The sequence below is a fragment of the Caretta caretta genome, chromosome 2 (genome assembly GCF_965140235.1).
Source record: "Caretta caretta isolate rCarCar2 chromosome 2, rCarCar1.hap1, whole genome shotgun sequence".
NCBI lineage: Eukaryota > Metazoa > Chordata > Testudines > Cheloniidae > Caretta > Caretta caretta.
Genome location: NC_134207.1, coordinates 225,695,517 through 225,708,816, shown reverse-complemented (window position 1 = coordinate 225,708,816; position 13,300 = coordinate 225,695,517). Strand labels below are relative to the sequence as shown.

At 40.9% G+C, this 13,300-nt stretch overlaps 1 protein-coding gene across 5 annotated transcripts in view; it reads left to right on the top strand.

Annotated features, from left to right (window-relative positions):
• Nucleotides 1–10,037, top strand: part of CDK14 (cyclin dependent kinase 14) — a 503,511-nt gene extending 493,474 nt beyond the window's left edge. For all 5 annotated transcript variants that reach the window (XM_048838104.2, XM_048838107.2, XM_048838105.2 and 2 more), the window contains one exon: nt 5,616–10,037. The gene's annotated coding sequence lies outside the window, so the exon portion shown is untranslated. The remainder of the gene's footprint in view (nt 1–5,615) is intronic.
• Nucleotides 10,038–13,300: the final 3,263 nt, after the last annotated feature.

The window sequence follows — 13,300 nt, the reverse complement described above, 5'->3', positions numbered from 1 at the left end:
TTATATAATGTTTAAATATGTATGTTTTACATACCTTTATGCATACACGTACTTATACATGCTATGTATATACATGTGTGCATATAGACAGAGCTAAAATAATGTATGTATGTTTGCGGGGGGTGAAGCATTTGTAAGAGGCTGTCCTGATTTAATTTCTCTGTTTGCTTGTATTCAGCACTTAAGGGCTTATACATTCAGTTTGCTCAAGAGAGTGATGAAGTACTTCTTGCTTATGCCTCCAATCAGAAATGCATGAAGTGCAGCTGCAGAGATAATACATTCTCCCCAAAGGCTTTGGCTGAGCAAATTAGGTGTCAATGGGGTGCCTGTGCAGGCAGTACTCTCTCTAATTAGTCTCTTGAGCCTAGTTGGTGGCAGGTATACGATGATCTCATCAATTGGCCTGTGTCGTCTGGTACGTGTAAAAATCCTGCCCGGCAGAGCTGTCTCCCACAGGCCGCTCACCTGCACAGCAGGAATGCTCATTTTCATTTTTCATCTCTTCCATCACATGATGCTGACAGTTGGCTTTAAGAAAACTGAATCCCCAAAAAATCTAGTTCATAGGGCATGCGGGTCAGAATAAAGCTGCATTATGGGTATTGGTGATCCAATTAATTAACATTTATAGCAAAGAGCTGTAGGGAGATATTACCGGAATACAAATTTTATCGATAATATATTTGTTTTAATTGCTTCACTCGTACAGAGATGAATAAAAAATAAGCAAGAAAGAAATGTATTATCTGTTAATATTATACAATTTGTTGGAGTAATAGCTGGGTATATTAATATGAGGAGGGGACCACTGTTGATGGTCTTAAATTGCCAGTATATTTCACCTTCCAGGAAATGCAGTATTCCCCTGGTTATCCAGTTGCATTTGTGTTTACAACCGTATTTCATAGGAATAAACTGTCTAAAGTGTGCCAACAGTCAGCCGTGTAAATAGAACTGTACCCGGAGTGTGCTTTGCATGTTAAGGACTCTGCATGAGCACAGCTCTACCCCATTTTATAATTTGCTCCCTAATTAATAGCACCTTGAGAAGGATGCTGAGGCTGCCAAAAGTAGGCTGTAAGGGAACCAGAGATAAATATTTTTAAAGGGAAGAACTCTTTTATAAATTAAAAAAAACAAAATCTTCAGGAAGTGTTGGCCTCTTAGTCATCCCACCCTTGCCCCAGGCCTTGAAACTTAGAATTAATATTTAAAATACAAAGCTTTTGTATCGTTTAATAGTGTTGCTATTACATCAACAGCTGCAATATTATACAGTTATTCATTGCTTATTTTTAAGCTGGATTAATAAATTGTATGACAAAACAGGGTGTATGCAGCACAGAATTTCATACAGTTACAATTACATAGAATTACATGGCTTGATTTGCATCATTAAATATTTCAGATGCATCATTAACTGGCTTATAATCTTTTATTATTTTTAATAGAGATGTTATGAAAATCTAAACTGCCTCATCCTGCAGTGCAAAAATAAAAGTTCATTTTTAAGGCAGTCTGTTTCATGTCAGAAGGTATTTTAAGGAGATCTGAAAGAGCCCTTGTTTGCTCTTGGGAAATCATAAATTGTAAATATTCCATTTTACAGCTTATGCTTTTATAAGCAAAGCTGTGACCAGGGGCCATACACACGATCTGCAAAGTCACCAAGCAAAACTTTGACTTGTATGATCAGAAAAAAAATAAGCAGTTTTAGTGAGAATTTTTCTAAAATGGATCTCTTTTTTTACATGCAAAAGCAGAATTGCTAAGGAGCTTGGGAATTGTGCTGTGGTATTGTGTGGAGAATCCTGGTTCAGAAACAGCCTTGGGTCTTCGATGTTTCGTGCTTGAAGGGTGGGGGCAGAGTGGACCACATTGCTCTTCAGTAACCCTTTCGGAATGACTGCATCCCAACCTGAAAGCCAAAGGAAAGGTGTCTCCGAAGCAGTCAGCGCTGGGGATGGGAGAACTGCACTGTAACAGTTCGGAGGGTTCTTATTCAGTGCCACAGCAGAAAAACAAAGGAGCCTCTATAGAAAGCTTTGAACATTACTCCACATGTTAATCACCACTGTCGGTCCTTATTCCATCTTGTAACCAAAATGATGCTGTCAGTGTTTCCCAGCACGTAAATTGGCAGCTTCTGCTGTTTAGTGTCATAAATCATTTGTGCTAGCATAAGAGCATAAGAATGGCCCTACTGGGTCAGACCAATGGTCCATGTAGCTCAGAATCCTGTCTTCCGACAGTGGCTGGTGCCAGATGCTTCAGAGGGAATGAACAGAACAGGTAGTCATCGAGTGATCCATTCCCTGTCGCTCTTTCCCAGCTTCTGGCAGTCAGACGCTTAGGGACACCCAGAGCATGGGGCTGCATCCCTGACCATCTTGACTAATAGCCTTTGATGGACCTATCCTCCCTGAGCTTATCTAATTCTTTTCTGAACTTTTGGCCTTCACAACATCAGCTGGCAACAAGTTCCACGGGGTGACTGTGCGTTGTGTGAAGAATTACTTTCTTACGTTTGTTTTAAACCTGCCGCCTATTAATTCCATTGGGTGACCCCTGTTTCTTGTGTTCTCCACAACGGCTGGCCTGTTTCTGTGAACTCCTGAACATCTGTTTGTGAGCTACTGAGCACCCTCAACTTCCATTAATGTCACCAGGGAATGAAGAGTGCGTGGCATGGCACAGAGGGCTTGTAGCATCTCATTCAGGACCAGCTCTGGGCACCAGCAAAGCAAGCACGTGCTTGAGGTGGCACAATTCTAGGGGCGGCATTTTATTTATTTATTTTTGCTTGGGCAGTTGCGCTCTCAGAGCTAGGGTCGGCAAAAAACCTAGAGCTGGCCCCGATCTCACAGATCTTGGCCCTTCATTCGACAGTTGTCTGTGTCTGATCAGTTTTACATGGAGAGCCAAAGCTTGGAGAATTTAGGTGTTTTGCAACTGGAAATCTTTAGTGTCACTGGGAAAGTTTTTGTTTGTTCACTGTGGCAAAGAGCAGTTTGTGCCCTTAGTGGAAACTTCTTTCTCTGTTCTTCTGTTACAAATGCCAGAGACTCAAGCTTTGATATCCCAGATCTGGTTACTTTGAAAAGCAAGCATCTGGACAGGGTCTTGTCTTATGTCCCAATCATTTTGCCATTCATATTGGATGAAGTCTGCTTTGCTTGTTATACCAAGTCCCGGGACTCCAGCATTATATGCTTACCCCTATAGTATGGCCAGCTGTTCTCTGCCTGCAATGACATTTTTTAAGCAGCACCGGGATCAGCAGGGCAACCAGACCAAAGTTAGGGGTGCAGCATATAAACCCAAGGTGGCAGAGACCCATCTATCCCCACTGATCTATATATCTTCCTGTTTATAAGTTGTTTCCTTAGAGGATGGTGGGGGTCTCCACTAAGCAGTGTTAGTTTATGAAAACTTGGAATTTGGGGAATATTATCAACAAAATGTCACCATTGAGCACTAGTGAAATTTTGAACCCCCAAAATATTGCGCTTCTTTTTTTGGCTAAACTTACATAAGTGTCAGCTAGAGAAGTCATCTTCAATATGTTTTTTAAAACAAGAGTTACTGAGTCATCAACCGTAACCAGCAGCCAACAAAAGAGTGGGATTTTCATGTGGATGCCTGGAGTAAAGTGTTGGTAGGTGTCCAAAATGAACCACAAAGGCAATTGGAAAACAACCCACATAGGACTCCAGAGATGGTCGAACAAAAGCCAAGAGGCCATAAGACACTGACTGCCACACACCACTCATAATGTGTTCTTGTTGATCCAGCTCAGGTGCTGTGTAGTTTTAATGGGGAGGGAGAGGAGCACTCAGGGACTGTGGTAATGAGCCTGGCATGGGTGGAGAGAGAGAAATTGCAAAAGGTGGAAATTGTTTAAGCTACTTCTGATGAAAAAAGCAATTAAAGTCTTATGCTTGAAGCTGCAGTTTGCATTAGTTTTTCAGGCAGTTGTTTCATCGTTTCCTGGTGTTGAAATGAGGTCCTTATAGACTGGAGTCTGTGGCGCCTACCGTTTGATTTGTGGAGTTTTAGGAGGTGCTAATTCCAACACAGCTCTAAGTCTGATAAATATTTTTACGTAACTGCCTTTTTAAGTGCTATTTTCTTGTATATTGTCAATCTATCCTTGCAATTGCACTTAAAAGTGTAACAAGTGCCCATAGTTCAAATCTCATCTTTTGGAAAAACCAGTTGTTTTAAAAATTATATCTGTATTTCGAACCTGTCTTTAGTAATTACAGAATTCCTGATCTTCATCAGCAAAGGGCTTGTACAGAAATCCATTTGGAGATTTTTGAAGGTTAAAAGTGCTAGTGACAAAACTTAAATCCTTCCAGTGGATCTGATTCTTACAGCCCTTACTCAGTTATAGCTCCTATTACAGTCAATGGGATTTTTATTTTAATACTTCAGGATCATGCCCTCCGGGTCCTCAATCTGTTTGGCTGGCCCCAAATAAGCAGAATGATCACAAGCCATCTTTTCAGAATCAGTAATTGGGAGTGAGTTTGATAAAATGGAAATCATTGGCATGATTCAAAGATAAAACTAGGGAAATGATTACAACATACATATGCTAGAAAAGCGCCAGAATAAAAATGAGTGTTTTGTGTTCCTGGGTGTTTATCATTACCAGGTGGAGTTTACAGAGCTATTTGCTATATATACCTACGTATAAGTGAACTCCGTTTTTGGGCAAAGTCTGAGGGAATCTGTTTATCAGGCAGATCAGCCTCAGCTGCGCAGTTCTTGGTTAGGAGAGGAGAATGGTCCTTAGGGCAACTGCTGGGTGCAGTACAGGAGAAGCAGCAAGGGAAGGGAGCAGACATAGCTTATAAACTCCAAATGCTACACCAATAAGCAGCAAGTTCCTCTTTACCTGCCTAGGGTTTGAGCATCTCCTACAGAGACAGCTGTCTGGTACCACCTATACCTGTGTATACACTCCCAATTGAATGTGGTGGTGCTCATGGCCCCTCTGAAGAGTAGGCCACTTTTATGTAGATCCCTTAATAAGGACTTGGGCATCTCAGTTTAGGCACCCAATTGGAAAATGCTGGCTTTAGGGCAGTGGTCCTCAAACTGCGGGGCGCGCCCCCCTGGGGAACGCAAAGGAACATTCGGGGGGGGCACGTGCGGTGGGGCCTGGGCCAGCCCCTACGGGGGGCAGGGAGGGAGCACTACCCAGCACCGTTCTGCTCCCAGCTCTGCTCGGTCTCTGGCCCCAGCCACAGCTCTGCTCCCAACCCCGGGTACTGGCCCCAGATAAGACTCCACTTCCGACCGCTTCCCGGACTTTGAGTAAGGCCATGGCCTGGTTCTGACCGTGATTCCCATGGGGGCGTGGCTGATTCCATTACGGGTAAGGTGGGGTGCAACAGAAAAAGTTTGGGGATCACTGCTTTAGGTTTGCTGCTTTGTTGAGACACCTCATCTAAATATGTTTTGTGTTTGTAGTATTTTGGTCAGAGTGGGAGTAATAAAGTAATGAGGGCTGGCTTTGGGCAAACATATTTTTTATGTTCAGAAATCATAAAATGATGCAAGTCATAAGACTGCTTATAATTTCTATTTTTTCCTTACAGGATTACGCTCACCACTCTACAGGAGGGAAACAAAACCTAATGAGAGGACCAATGATTTGAAGGAACCGTGGCCCTGTCTCCTTTTTCTCTCTCTGGTGGATTTCATTCAAAAGAAAACTGAAGCTGGCAAGACCCAGTTTTTCCCTGCAATTTACTTAAAACCTTGCACGCATTTGGATACCTTGTGATTTCAGAGAACTATGTGAAGATTTAGCTTTTGCTTACTGGTACATGGGATGTACTCTTTTCAGCCTTTTGCATTTGATTTTGTTTGATTTTCCACTGCAGCACAGCCTCTTTGTAAAGATTTTTATGCTTTCACCAGCAAGGTCTTAAATACGTTAAGACAACACATTGGGTGTTCACGCTTGTTCAGTAATGTCTGTGCATAAAACCCAATAGTGGCATAAAAGTGTGTGTTTTCTTTGAGAGTTGGACATATTTTTCAACCAGTAGGGAGGCTATTTCTAGCTAGACAAGCCCAAGTCCTCAGATTGACGGACAAGTACAGTGTCTTGCCATTATTCCTAGAGTGGATTTTTACCTGTTCAGAATGTTCACATCCATTTTTTTTAAACCTGGAAATAATTGCATGTTTATTTAGAAACTCAGCATTTGGTTATTCTGCGTAGGCTGCATAGCATGCCACTTTACAAAATAGGCCTGCAGTGAAGAAAAAATGACAGGACATACTATACTAACAGATACAGTGATGAATTCCTTACCCTTCGCTAATATAGATTTTTAAATACGTTTTATATGTCTTGGCTCCATCTTTACTTACTTTTTTCACACCCTATTTAATTTCTGGAATATTTTCTGAAAAAGAAAACAAAAAGAGCATAAGACAGAATTGAGTTTACTTTAGGACAGATGCTAGGGTACAGAAACTGTATTTGCTGAAGGAGCCACTAAAACTACCTTTGTTGTTTTGCTTCTTAGAAAGCAAAATGAAAAGTCACCCCGATCTAAAATGTTTGCTGTTCCACACCAAAGCACTTTCACTTACTTTCCTTAGACATTTTAATCCGATTGGAGGACGCCACCAGCTACTGTGTATTTAAGTTCTTTTTTGACTGAATCACTCGAATGCAAACTTGGCAAACAGTGCAGTCATGTCATTTTTAAAAAAGGAGACCCCAGCTCCCCTGGATTGGGGAGGCAGGGCTTGAGGGGAACTTGTGGAATATGATTGCCCTAATGTATGAAACTTTGAATTCAGAGAGACTGGGAATGGGGCAAATCCTGCTGTTGAGTTATAACGGTGCTTAAACAGAAGGGCTTGTTAGACTATTTTATTGAAAACGTAAAGTTCCTCTGCTTCCTGGATGCATCAACTGCCAAAAACCACATTGGTTTCGCATTTAGTGTTTTGTTTGGAGGGAAAGGGGGAAAGAGTTGGGTTACTGCCCCTTTATTAAACTCAGCAGTGTTTCTGTTGGGAACTAGGAAAGAACACCCAACAAGGCAAACCCTGGATTGTCCAAAAGCTACCAGTAGAGGTTTCCTTTTATGAACTACGGTGAACATTGTTCTGTACTTTCAAACACAGTTAAGATGTGAAAATATACCCAATAGTTGCACAGTCATTAAAACCATATGCCCCCTGTGACATCTCTGTCGTTTAGAAACTTGTAAAAACTACATGAAAGCTACTTAAATCACAATCCTATTTTAAAACTTACTACAAATTCATTCCGGTACTTACAAGGACAGGAGGTGGAAAAAATAAGCAGCAAGCCCACTGAACTTTTCAAACTCATCACAAACTAAAATTGCCTTATATGTCATTTGCTTTGAGTTACATGTTTAATTTTATTTTTTAGAGAAAAATCTTTTGTACATTATCTTTGCTACTTAAATCATATACAATTTGATGTTTGAAATTAGCTATTTTTTAAGAAAGGCTTTACTTCAAAAATCTGAAGTAATTTTTGAAAACGTAATAAAGCTTTCAATTAGGAAAATAAGGGTAGTTCCTTAGTCCTATATCTTTTACTTTGTCAGCTTAAATAGGGAGGTGAGCAATTATGCTTCTCCATGAAACATCTGGTGGTTTGATATAGAGAGTAATTCCCCAAACTGTTCCCTTCGGAAGGATACAAGTCTAGCACCTTACTTATCCATGGTAAATCAAGCATAGCATTTGCTTAAATCAAGTGTATATCACTCTCTTCTCTCCCACTTTTAAACAACCATTGAAATCATTAATGGTTATGGCCAAAATGTTCAAATTTGAGTGCCTGAAGTTGGGTATGTGAATTTAGATTTAGGTGTCTAAATAGAAAGTGACTCAAATTTCAAAGGGGCTGAGCACACCTCTGAACCCCCAGTGGAATTTTGGGAACTCGGTATTCCTGAAAATCAGGTCACTTATTTACACACCTAACTTCAAACACCCAAGTGTGAACACTGTGGCCTGAGCTCATGAGCAGATTTATTATTCTCTTGAGGAAGTTCTGAAATGTGAGCGTTTGTCTTCATGGACGGATAGCTTGCATTCAGACAGCTGGTGGGGTTGGGAGTAAGACTTCGAAAAGGTTCACACGGCTCCTCCAACCCACTCAACAGCAGATAGGGCTCTGAGTTCTTGTGCAGCTGCAAACATCAGGCCGGGTGTCAAAAAGCTCCCTCGCCCTGGGTGGTGGTGACTGTACAGCTCTGCTCCCCCTCCCTCTCCTTCCAGAGCAGCCCGTACTTAGCAAGTTGTCACCCTCCAATACCCATCCATTAGGAACCCCAACTAAACGTTGGATCTCTCTTTGGAAGACGAAACAATCCTGCTGCAGCATCCTGAAACTGGGTGTTTCCTCCCCTGCTCCCCTAAGAAGTACTGGCTGGCCATTCTCCCTCTAAATACTTTCCAGGGTGCACTGCACAGGCCCCAAAGCTAGAAGGGTCTCAGGGAAGCAAGAGGAGGCAAATTGGCTCTTGAAGAGACAAGCAGGAGCCAGGAAAGAATCCTGCTATCAGCCGCTGCATCACGTTAGGTAGCACTTCACACTCCCAAGCACTGGGTTAGCTGCTTAGTATGGGTAGGAATGGCCATTACTCCCTCGAGCACAATAGTTTGTGAAGCTATGGGACGCTACCTGCCCTCCTAGTCAATAATACCATGGCTGGCAGCAACAGTGGAATAATTTCCCTTCTACCAGTGGAATAATTTCGCCTTGCTGGTCCTTTGAAGATTCTTTCTGATGTTGAGGGGAGGTGGTTGCTTTTCCTGAGGGAAGGGGGGCAGCTGCCTGACATCCCTGAAAATCCAGGGGCGTGGCAGTGGGCCAGTAAAAGTTCAAAGGCATGTCGTAGCTCCATAAAAATATTAATAGTAGGTGGAGGGGAAAGGAGAGGTGGTGAGGGGCTGATCTGTGGAAGGGAGGATTTCTTCAAAGTTCAGGTTCATAGAACTTAACCATATATGTTACCATCTCCAGCTGGCTTTGATCTTCAATCCTGCTGGGTTCAGTTCATCTGTCCTACATGAACCATACCCAGTAGGGCAGTGCACAGCACTAGTCAGGACCCCTTAGCACTATGATAGTATCAACATTACATCACTGCATAGTATCCTGGATTGTGTGGTGGGTGGGTTTCAGAAAAGCGTGGTTTAGGATAGCAAATCTGTTCATGCAGCACATGAAAACGCTTATTTGCAATGCTGCAGACATTGGGGTCTATTCTTGCCCTTGGTGTGAGGGAGAACTTTACACTGGGAACTCCCACTAATGCTCAAGGACGTTACAATAATCAATTCCCCACTGATCGGTGGGAGAAATACACCTCAGTGTGTTCTTTGTAAGTGCACACATGACGAAATGTGTTCTCAGTGCTCTACGTTATGCTTCTATACAAAATACTCCTCTGTGAATATTATTGGTTTTGTAACCTTTGTTTATATAAAATGATGTTTAGGCTGTACATACTTGGGGGCAAACTACTGACATCCCATATAAATAGAAATATGTGGTTTTGCCACCTATAACAATAATCTCCCCTACCAACATAAAGGTGGACATAACTGTATGTTACTGCCTTGCATTTTTTTCACATAAGCAAAAATAAGAGGATGCACTAAAAAATCCCACCCCAAAATTGCATTTTGACAGTGCTGCATACAAAATACCCACTCACCAACTTCAGTTGGGCTTTTTGTATGATTCAGTAAGAGGCATTCTTTTTAACAGGGGTTTGGTACGTGAAAACAATGTTAATGTAATTATATATGTGTGTGTCTATGTGTGTGTGTATATATATATAAATACACACACATACTTCAGAACAGCAGCATAGTAAACAGTACAGTAAAATAAATGTGACATTTGTTACAATTTGTAATTTGTCTGTATTATGAAAGATGTAATGGTTTGTCAGCTGTAACTGTTTTCTTGTAACATGATATTGAATAAAGGGTAGCAGAATCTCTCTTCTCTCCTTGGTGCTTGCTCTGTAGAACTACCACACAGTACAAATTTCTTTGCAGATAAATGAGAAGGATAGTGCTTGTGAACATTTTTTAAAAACTTTTTGTTAAGGCAACATTACAATAAATCATTAATATACTTCACTGTACATTACCTACTTAGGATCAAGTTAATATTGAAAGAACATGACTAAAGATTCTGGCTGGGGAGTATGCTAGGAAGGATGGCCAAATTTCTAAATACTTATCCTGTTTTTGGTGCTTCTCTTGTGTACATACTTGTTGTGGAGACTTTTCCATTACAAGGACAGTGCATATTTTACTATACTACAATTCCAGAGCAGGAGGGGTCCCACATTTCCAAGAATGTGCAATCCTGAGTCTAGCTGCTAACCATAAAAAAGATATTAATTTGTCATTCTCTTTAAAATGTGGATCCTTTACTGGAGCATTATGTAAGCAGGTCAGGGGATCCCTGGGAAGCTGGCGTTTTGACGTAAGATGAATCTTTTTAATAATCACCACGTGTGCAAATACGTTCCCCTTTCTCTGAACCCCTCCAACAGAGCCCCTCTCTAGAAGCAAAAATATGATGGATCTCAACTGGAATCAAACGCCATCTATAAACAATTTCTTTACGAGCTATACAAATTGAAAACAATTATATTTTAAGGAATGGAACTACAGCAAAAAGCACTCTGTAGATGATAAGTTGAAGAGTCTTTAAACCCTGATTCAGCCAAGCAGGTAAGCACACACTTAGTTTTAAGCACATAATTAAGCACATTCCAATTCAGCAAACCACTTAAAAACACATGCTTAGACAAGCATTTGAAACCAATAGGATGTAAGTACATGCTTCATTTTAAAATTGTGGCATTAGTGAAGTAAATTTTGAACATATATTTATTCTACTTTTAATTTCATGTTCCAGAATACTCTGCTGAATTCTGTAGCATGATAATAGTGCACAGAAGAGGTTATTTTTTTTTAAAGGTGACACTATCTATGTAGGGCAAACAAAAATACAACAATAAATACAGTTGAAATTCGACCTATCTAGACCTAATATGATGTTAATTGCTTGGTTGGAGGGATGTTGGGGTTTTTTTGTTTTTTATCATTTTGTTATGAACATAATAGACCTATTCATGGTATGCTTCACTTTAAAAAAAAAAAAAAAGTGACCTATTTTTAAGTGGCAATAGGCTGTTTCCTAGCAAAAATATCTGAGCAAAAATGGGCTCATTTTTAGAGATGGTATTTATATTAAAAATATGTCCAAAATATAGTTTTGCATGTAATGTGAAAATTACTATTGTATCAAACTGAGACATCAAACTTTGATGTGTTGCAAACTCTCATGAAATGGAAGTGACAATTCTTGTGCAAAATTATTCAAAACAAACACTGAATTTTTCCTAGCTCTATTAAGACAATTTGCCCGATTTACCACTGTATTATTCCAATTTTACAACAATTGAACTCCAAGCTCATACTTTCTTTCATCACCAATTCATGCAAGCTTTGAGAGGATTCTATGTAAGGTTTAACTTAATGGTTGTAACTGCTGCTTTGGGTATTGGTTCATTTGTTTTCTGAGCAATCTGCAAGCATTTATGCCCTGTACAGATGGGCCTCAACATGTTCCTTAAAATAATAATAATTCTCCAGAGGGGTCTACTAAAGTTCTTCCCGTTTTCTGCAGCCATCATCTTGGGTAGGTCCTACTTCAAGCAAAGAATGCTAAACAGATGCAACATACTTTCACAGACATCAGCGCCCAGAAGCAGAGATGGTCAGAACATTTTTGACAAAATAAAAAGTTGCCAAAATATGCTGTTTCGATTAAGTTTTAATCTAGGGAAGCACACACTGCCTTAGCCAACGATGGCCAAACGAACGTTTTCTAAAAACCTGCGCAGAGGGATCCAAACCTGTGAACTTATACCACAACACAGAGGCCATTTTGCTTGTAATGACTAACATCTGCCCTTGGAATGAGTGTCGAGGCAAACATCCCTTCCACCTTTGCAACCTCCCCTCCAATTTTTCCGTAACTCCCTCCCAAATCCAATCCAAAATACCATCTGGTCCCAGCATAATGCCCATTATCTTAAAGTCAGTTCAGCTCCACAGTAGCCCCTTGGCAAAGGTGGAGGGGGCAGGAAATCATCCAAGGCCATAGCAGGAGGGTGTCATTCTTCCTCCAGTTTATGCAAGCTGAGGAAGCCTTCTCAAAAGAACGCTGACATCCAGTCAAAATTTGGACATTACAAGCATGAGTAATAAACACAGTCATATCGTAAACATATGTGACTACTTTCACCAGAGTTCAAGCTGGAAGAGGGAAAGGCCAGAAAGGCACTTTTGCAATGTGCATAACTGAGGCTTGATAGAAAAAGCATATAATAACCCAAAAAGGGAACAACCCTGTCTGATGCCCCTACAGGCTGAAAGGGAGCTGCTCAAAACACCATTCACCTTAAGCACAAAGGGCACAAAACATAAAGCCATGATCTACACGATCAAAAGCCTTGTCACAATCAAGGGAAATCAACCCAAAACGCAATTCAAACATTTTAAGGTTGAAATTACATCCCATGATAGGAAAATGTTATCAAAAATGGATCTGTTAGGGATGCATTAGGTCTGATGAGAGTTCTCTCAGTTTTCATCTATTTGCAAAGGCCTTTCATAGAAGTTTTTAGTCTGAGCAAAGCAGGGCCACAAGTCACCAATTTGTCACCTCTTCAAGGTCTCCCTTCTTAGGCAAAAATAACCACTTGACGAGAACTGAGTGGCAATATCTTCTCACTGATGCTCTAGGTTTTTCAGGAGTGTAAGTCAGGCCCCAGAAGGGACCAAAGGGCTTTGTAAAACTCAACAGGCAACTCATCAATACCAGGTGCCTTCCATGGAGCACAACCATTTAGGGCAGAAGTCAATTTTGAGAGTGTCAGATCTCGTTCAAGTCTGTCCACACCCAAGAGTGAGATCTTACCAAGATCCTCAAGGAGCCACGGAATCTCAGATGGCCACACATGCTCTGAGGCATTCAGGTCTGAGAAAAAAATTCATAGCAAAGTTCCTAATCCCCACAGGACCTGAATGTTCTTGGACCGATGACATCTTGAAGTGGCCAGTCATCTTCCACTCTGCATGTGTCTTTTCCAGGCTGAATTAAAACTGAGTAGGTGCGTCCACCTGAGAAAAGCCCTAAAATCAGGCCCTAACCAGTGAACGCTAAATTTTGCTATCCAAC